A 7,987-nucleotide genomic window follows, 5' to 3' on the forward strand; every position below is an offset into this window, starting at 1 on the left:
AACGGCTCGGAGAAATACAATAGTGGCATTGAGCAAATAGTTAAGATTTAAAATAGATTCCAGCCATCTCAATCCAGAGTCAGCAAACCATCATGGGGCTCAGGCCCAGGAGGAATCAGAGCAAATGATTTGGGGCTATTTTCTCAGAAGTATGGACAAATCTTCTGGGTCAATCCTAACACATCTCAGTCCATGAAGGAAGCATATGCGTGACACGACACTTCCTGCCAATCACCAAACTGCACAGTCAGCATTTGGGGGCTGATGCTAACAGCATACTAGCCTACCTCGGAAGTACCTCAGGTTGAGATTTCCAATGTTTTTCCTGCCATGTCAACCCTCATTCAATGAGCCAGTTGCAAAGGGTACAGGCTGCTGTTATCTCAAAGTGTCCAAAGCTGTGTGCGGCACATTTATTCTTCCAAATGAGTTGGTAGAAGACGTGAGTGATTATGGAATCAAATCAACCCTTAATGGCCCACTGTGTAATTACAAACCAAAACAAAAGCAGCTATAAACATTCAACACACCCAGGTATTGACAAGGAATGAGCAAAACAATTCTTCCAGACCCAGTCTGGCTCCTTAATCTGATTATTAGGAATAAATCTGGTTTGTTGGGTATGGGAAGGGTGGTTTCTTCCTGCAGAGTAACTGCACATTTAAAGGTTTCTCTCCCAGGAATAACACTATTTACTTCCTGGCTATTATCATCCAGCAGCGTGTTATAGCAATATTCTACTTGAATGCAGTTATTAAGGAGGGTCAGAGGTCAAGAATTATCTTCTGCAGCCAAACTATATGCATTAAATCTTGGTTCTGCCATTGGCTAGCCATGTGACCTTGGCCAAATTATTGAATCTTTCTAGGTCTCAGCCTCAGAACCCTAATATGGGGATAGACCTACTTGCTTTACAGAACTGTAGGGATCTTTATGAATTATTATGTGCAAATCTCCTAGCTCCATCCCAGGTGCATAGAAAGTACTCAGCTCTTGCTAGCTACATGCTTTCCCTGTTTTATCAGCTTTTCATTCAGACATGTCCAGACCTCACACGATAACAAAGAACCTCTTGAGAAAAGAGTTTCGTTTACCACTCCCCTCCCACCCTGTACATAGAGCTAGGGTTCCCCCAGGGGTCCAGAATAAGAAACCTTGATGTGGAAAGAGAGGCAGTCACCACGGGTGAAATCCTGCCCACTGGATTTGCTGATGGTGGCCCTCCAGTTCTTCCTGACATGGACAGCACGGGTCATTTTGAACTCTTCGATGCTGGTTCTCAGTTCTGGTCCAATGAAGAGATGTTCTTTATCAGGCCAGCCAAATACCAGGTCACCACCAACTCAGCATAACCTGGCCTCTTGTGCGTTCTATTTTTTAATTAACCTTGGATCAGCAAAGCAATATCTGTTCTCCAAATACAGCTGTATTTTATGCAAGCAGTGACAAGCTAATTAAGTTAATTATTATAACACCTATCTGTATAATGAAGCTACGGGTAGATGAGTCCAGCTGCTTCTCCTTAAAGCACATCCTGGTGATGATTAAAAAATAATTAATATTTTACCAAAGACAGGAACAAGAAGTTAATTAAAAGATGGAGCCACAGTCTTAATGAAACATATCTTCCTATGTTCAGCGTGACGCTCCACAGCCAAATCCCTCCTTAGAATATAGATGAATGCCAATGCACAATGTCTTTCTTGAAAGCATTTAGAAAACATTAACGGCTCCCATTAACCTCATGCTGCAAGCATTCCAGAAGTCTCTTTCTGCCTTTTAACAAGATAAAGGGAACTTGTGTCAAGTCAGTTGGCTGAAATGAATCCCTACTCTGAAGTGATGATTATACCTTTGGCTGTAGCACCCAGACCATAGCTGTTCTGTTAATTCCAGGTGCCTAGATAGATGGTTCTATCAGAAAGCTCTCACGGTGCTCTTTCTTATATAGATAAGTATCCTGTTTGTCTTCATCTATTTGGGATACTACAACAAAATGCCACAGACTGAATAGCCACTAAACAATATTTCTCATAGAAGTCAGGAACAGAAGTCTAGCAACAACATAATTATAGATTTGGTGGACCATGTGGGTGGACCCATTTCCTGGCTCATAGGTTCTTCTTTGGCGAACCTCCGTCCTATCCATGAAGCCTCCATCTAGCTGCTGGTTCCATCATCCTACATTAAGATTTAACATAAGAATTTGCCCAGAGCTAAAAGCATGACTTCAGAAGTAAAGACAGCATAAAACATGATCAGAATAAATGAGAATTCTATTTCGATGTTATCAGTTGGACTCCAATGTCTGAAGGCCAGGTACTAATTCCTTACAGAGAAAGTACAGTGTTTGGCATGGCTGGCTTGGGTTTCTAGAAGGTAAGACCCTAGACAAGAAGATGGTTTGTTTGAAGGTATCTGAGAGCTGAGTCAGGTGGGCCAAATGCTTACCTCACCGGAGAAGGTCAAGGCTCGGAACCTGCTACATCAGAGCTCTTTGGTTAGAAGAATCTTTTGTAAAGAGGGGCATTGGGAAGAGTCAAGTTCTATCACAGCTAAGGGACAAAATCGCCCTTAATGCAGAAGTCCTGAGTTCCCCATCTATCTCTCGCTCTCTCTCTCTCTCCCTCCCTCCTTCCCTCCCTCCCTCCCTCTTCTCTCCTCTCTCTCTCTCTCTCTCTCTCTCTTTCTCTCCTTCTCCCTCTCCCCTCCCCATTCTCTCTCTCTCTCTCTCTCTCTCTCTCTCTCTCTCTCTGGGGGTTCTCTCTCAGGAAGGGGCTGCCTCTCTGAGCTGCTCGCTCTCCTCTTGTTCACAAAACAGAGGAGCTGAACATAACATTCTCACTACAGACTCTACAGATGTGAAACATCCCCTCTGAGAGCCTTTAGGGGAATGAAATGAGATTAGAAGAGTATTATTAAGCCTATTTTACAGAGGGGGGAAAAACTAAAACAAAAACAGGAAACCATGCTACTCATCCATCTTCCAGAACATGGTGAAAGGAAATTTCTCACAAACCTAGTCTTCCAGATGACTCCTCATGGCTTGCTACAGAAATATGGTCCAACATGAGCATCCGCTAGGAGGTCTCCGTTCTCTTTCTGTAAGTAACCCACCATGGGATAAGGGACACTACAAGGAGCCAGGGGGTCCAGTCCTCAGCAGAGGAAGAGTGTCCTGGTGGCTTCTGTTTTTGCTAGGATAGGGTGCTCCTGCACACTAGATGGATGGCCAAACTAAGGATCACATGTGTGTACAAAAACCCGTGTGATGCAGTCAGTCCAGATGGGCCTTCGCACAGTTACAACCCCATGATGCTAATCATTGGCACCTCATTTGGAGCAGGCTCCAGCGTCTTCCTCGCAGGAAGCAATTACACACACATGCGCCTGCCTGGAAATTTTATCCTGGCTCTGAGTTTGCCGGGGCACCAGCAAAACCTGGCGGAAAGGGGTTTCTCACTCATTTATTTGGAATGGGGGATTTGAGTGTTGGTGTCACGTGAAAGGTGAAGACATTTTGGAAAGGGGTTTGGTGCCTGAGGAGGGATGGATGGGCCAGGCGAAGGAGCCCAGGCTGCTCAGCAGGGGAGCCCAGGCCTCCACAGGGGGAGCTGCAGATATTCAGGGTTGGGGTATGAACCACCATGTCAATCCCTATAGTGTTTCCAGGGTCTGCAGAGCCCTTTCTTATCCCCCAGCCCCAGAGCAAGAGGCAGGCCTGCATCTGCATGTCCAGGCAGCAAAGACCCTTCCAAAGCCTGGAGATACACTTGCGTCCTTTGGGGAGCAAATGGCTGCCAATGGCCTTCACTCCCTTAGCAAAGGGGAAGTTTCTGCTCCTGTAGAGTTGGGCAAAGGTGAAACTGGGGAACAGGGGTGCTGAGTGCCTGTAAGTTGGACTTTAGTGCAGTGTCCTGAGCTCAGGCCACTTAGTCAAAGAAACCCTGCCACACAGAATCAGTGTCACTTACCAGCTCTGGGCCTCAGTCTTCCGAGCTGTACAATTGGTTCATGCTAAGTTATTTTGTCTGAGCACAGAACAGATACAACTATGTAAATTGAAGTGATTCATACACAAAGGGCTTTGTCTAGAAAGCTCCATGAATGGTGACCACTGAGATCTCAGGACAGGGGAGGAGGACAGGGAAGAGATGTCCACCAGTCCTGATTTCTCCAACATAACAGGGGGTTGCTTGTTTGTTTTCTTCTGTCTGAATGTGTTTGCTGAGGGACAGATCAAGACATCTTGACTGAAACTGAGGGAGGTGTGTGTGTATGCCAGCTGTCACTGTGGTTTCTATAACATCAGTGTTACTGAGGCAGCGTCCCTCTCAGAGGAGCATGGTCAGAGCTTCCAGTCTGGTGACTGATATCACAGAACACACCAGCAGCAAGGCTGATGGAGTTATTCTTTGGGGTTCAAGAGATGGCTTAGTTAGTGGGTAACAGCACTTGCTGCTCTCACAAAGGACCCAGGTTTGGTTCCAACACCCAAATCAAGTGACTCATACTGCCTACCACTATAGATCCAGAGGAACCTGTCTGGCCTCTTTGGACACCTGTCCTCACACATTCACAGAAACATACATAAACACATAATTTTAAAAGAATATAAATAAAGGAAAAAGAATGCTTCTCACACTTGTCTATACAGTGGTATCTTGCCTGGAGGATACAGTTCAGGGGATGGACACTTTCCTAGCATGTTCAAGGCATGGGATCCACACGATGAATCTTGTGTCCACTCCTCAGAGTGGTTATTTTCATCATTTGGAAGTGGGGACTGAGTTGTACAAGTTCCCAGGATACATGTGTGCTATGGATCTACAGACCTCAGTCTGAGCCCCAGGGGCACTAAGACATGAACAAGCTTCAGAAGCGCAGAGCTCTGAGTTCACATCCTTCCTCAGCTCTTGTTCCTCTCCTGCAACCAGTGGGAGAGGATCCAGAAGTATTCGTATCATGCAGTTAACGTAAGGGTAAGTGGACTTCACAGCTGCCCCATACTTGCCCTGATGAAAGGCAGGGCAGGTTGTAGGAGGACGGGAGAGGATGCTCAAACAAGCTAGAAAGGAGTGCTTCTGGGTAGAAGTTAAATTGGACTAGAGGAGTTGAGATGGTGGTAATGCAAAAGCGCTGAAGCCGACAAGGGACTGAGCCAAGTATTTTGGAGCAGAGGTGAATATCTAGGCTTGGATCGATGCTAGCAATTCTGAGTCTAAAGATTAAGTGACAGTAGATAGCCAAAAGCCAAAGTAGATAGCCTCTCCACCTGCACTCTCTATGAAAAAACCTTACATGACATCAGGACGAATCAAAGTGTGTGTGTGTGTGTGTGTGTGTGTGTGAGTGTGTGTGTGCTTGTTTGTGTGTGTATATGTGTGTGTATGTGTGTGAGTATGTGTGTGTGTGTGTCTGTGTGTAAGTATGTATGTGTGTGTATGTGTGTGTGTCTGTATGTTGTGTGCCTGTATGTGTGTGTATGTGTGTGTGCCTGTGTGTGTGTGTCTGTGTGTGTCTCTGTGTGTGTGTGTGTATGTGTGTGTGAGTATGTGTGTATATGTGTGTGTGTGTCTGTGTGTAAGTATGCATGTGTGTGTATGTGTGTGTGTATGTGTGTGTGTCTGTGTGTGTCTGTGTCTGTGTATGTGTGTGTATGTGTATGTGTGTGTGTCTGTGTGTGTGTCTGTGTATGTGTGTGTGTGTCTGTGTGTGTGAGTGTGTGTGTGTGTATGTATATGTGTATGTATGCGTGTGTGTTTAAACAAGTTACTCCGTGCTACCCTGAACGGTTCCCAGTGGCTGCTGAGATCCATCCATTCCTCATTGTTAGCATTCAACACTTCACTCACTTGCAGTTTGAAAATGTTGATGTAAAATGTGGCAGACATTTCCTGAACACACCAAAAATTTGACAACCCACTCCCCGGAGAGCCGTTGCAAATCACTCAGCATGCTCGCCCACAACAGAGTGCAGACGCTGTGTTCGCACCACGTTTCGGTGGTTATACTTCCCTCCTTCATGGACACTTGCCGGAATGCTGAAGCCACAGAATATGGGGCTGATATGTGGCAGCTCCAGGCAAGCAAAGGCTCAGGCAGGGAGGAGCAGGGTGAGTGTGGAGTGAGAGTGTCACACTTGCCAGAGAAGGAATCCATCTTGGCTGCATCGAGCCTGACTATGCAGAAGGCAACAGCCTGCAGAGCCTAGTGTTGGGGGAGAAGAGCTGATTTTGGACCCTGGAAGCTGTAGGTCTCACACCCAGATTGGATTGCAGACACCCAGAAGGGGAAGGCGTGCAGGCCTAAATAGGAGACATAAGGAATCTTCTGTTCTTCCAGCCCCACGGCCCACTTGGCAGACCACTGTGTAGAGACGGTTAGCCGGGTTTGGTTCCCTTTCAGAAGCACACCAGGGTTTCTCAAATGATATTGCACAAAATTCTCTCCCATTTCAAAAATCAATATTGCCTCTGTTTCTTGGAGACCACAAAGCAGATGTCTCCAAGCAACTGTATCCAAGTCTTTCTTGGTTCCAAACTCTCCTGTTCACTGTCTCCAGCCAAACTTCTCCCAAACACCCCCTCAACTGTGTGTGTGCGCGTGTGTGTGTGAGTGTGTGTGTGTGTGTGTGTGTGTGAGTGTGTGTGTGTGTGTGTGTTCTGCATGCTTTCTTTAGCCTGTCCTTGCCTGTGAGACACAAACTTGCCATATAGAGTAAGAACCCCAGCACTCGGGGTTCTGATGAATGTACAGTCTCAGTGTTGGTGTCTGAGCTGAGACCTGGCCTTCTCTGTATTTGTGTCACTCATGGTGATGATGATATTGTTGATCTTTGATCTCTCAGGAAAGTCACTGAAACCGTTTCAGAGGTGCCTGCCGCATGCTTTATCGTCTATGGCAAGAGATGTAGGAACTGTCAAATGCCCTGTTGTCTCACCTAGTCTTGCTTCTAATGGTTTTGAGTTGAGCTGTTTCCACTCACTGTGTTATTTAAGGTTAAGAAGGCCATTTCCTGTATTTCATGATTATACTGTTAAGTGGACAGCATTATGTGAACTCACACTTAGAATGGCCAGGTAAGAATTTGCATTAACCTTAGAATTAAAAGACAGAATATAATGCCCAGGTGTTCCCATCCCTAGCTGTGTTTATTCAATTGGGCAATTAAAACATCTGAAAGTTGCGTAGGGCTTACGGTAATTGCCATATTGACCATAACATGGCTACTTCAAAGGTGGAACTAGATATATGTGAGAAATTCCAATGCAATTTCCCCCACTGAACTCAATAAATTACCAGTGCATATGAAGCACAAAATAACTCTTGTTTTAAAAAAAGAAAGAAAGAAAAGAAAGATTCCTCTTTCCACTTTCACATGTAACTCCACTTCATTTTAAGACATAACCCTGTGTCCTGATCCTGCTGCTTCTGCCTCCAGAGAAGACTCAAAATGAGAGAAACAGCATTTGCAGGGTTAATAATGGGATCCGCTACCCTGGGCCATTTTTTTCCCTTATGGTAGCAGGGAACCTTACATCAGTCAGCACGCTCAAGCTCAGCAATCTTCCCAGCTGGACTATCTCCAGAGAAACCCTCACTCTGTGCTTCTGGGAGTCGCAGCCCTTCAGGGAATGATTATTGTCAGTGGCCCCACCCACATATCCTCGAGGTCCTCTTTGCTTAGGGGAAAGATGGTGCATTGTCAAATATCCTCAAGAAGATCAGAGACGAGAGCTCGTAGGGTTCATATTTTGGAATCTGCCATCAAAGAATGAAGCCCAGCTGAATGAGACGTGGGCCCAGAGAAATGATGTCACTATGCATATAATCATATAATCATCCTGGCTAAGTGTTTGCTAAGGACCCAAACTTTCCTGCCCGCCTGGTGTGTATCATTTTGACAACTGATGGTATGGACCTAGGCCCTTGTGTTCTGTGATTAGGGGAATGTGATTTTCATTATATTTTAAGGTGTTTGTTG

This window comes from Rattus norvegicus, chromosome 10, assembly GCF_036323735.1.
Source record: "Rattus norvegicus strain BN/NHsdMcwi chromosome 10, GRCr8, whole genome shotgun sequence".
In the NCBI taxonomy this organism is placed as follows: domain Eukaryota; kingdom Metazoa; phylum Chordata; class Mammalia; order Rodentia; family Muridae; genus Rattus; species Rattus norvegicus.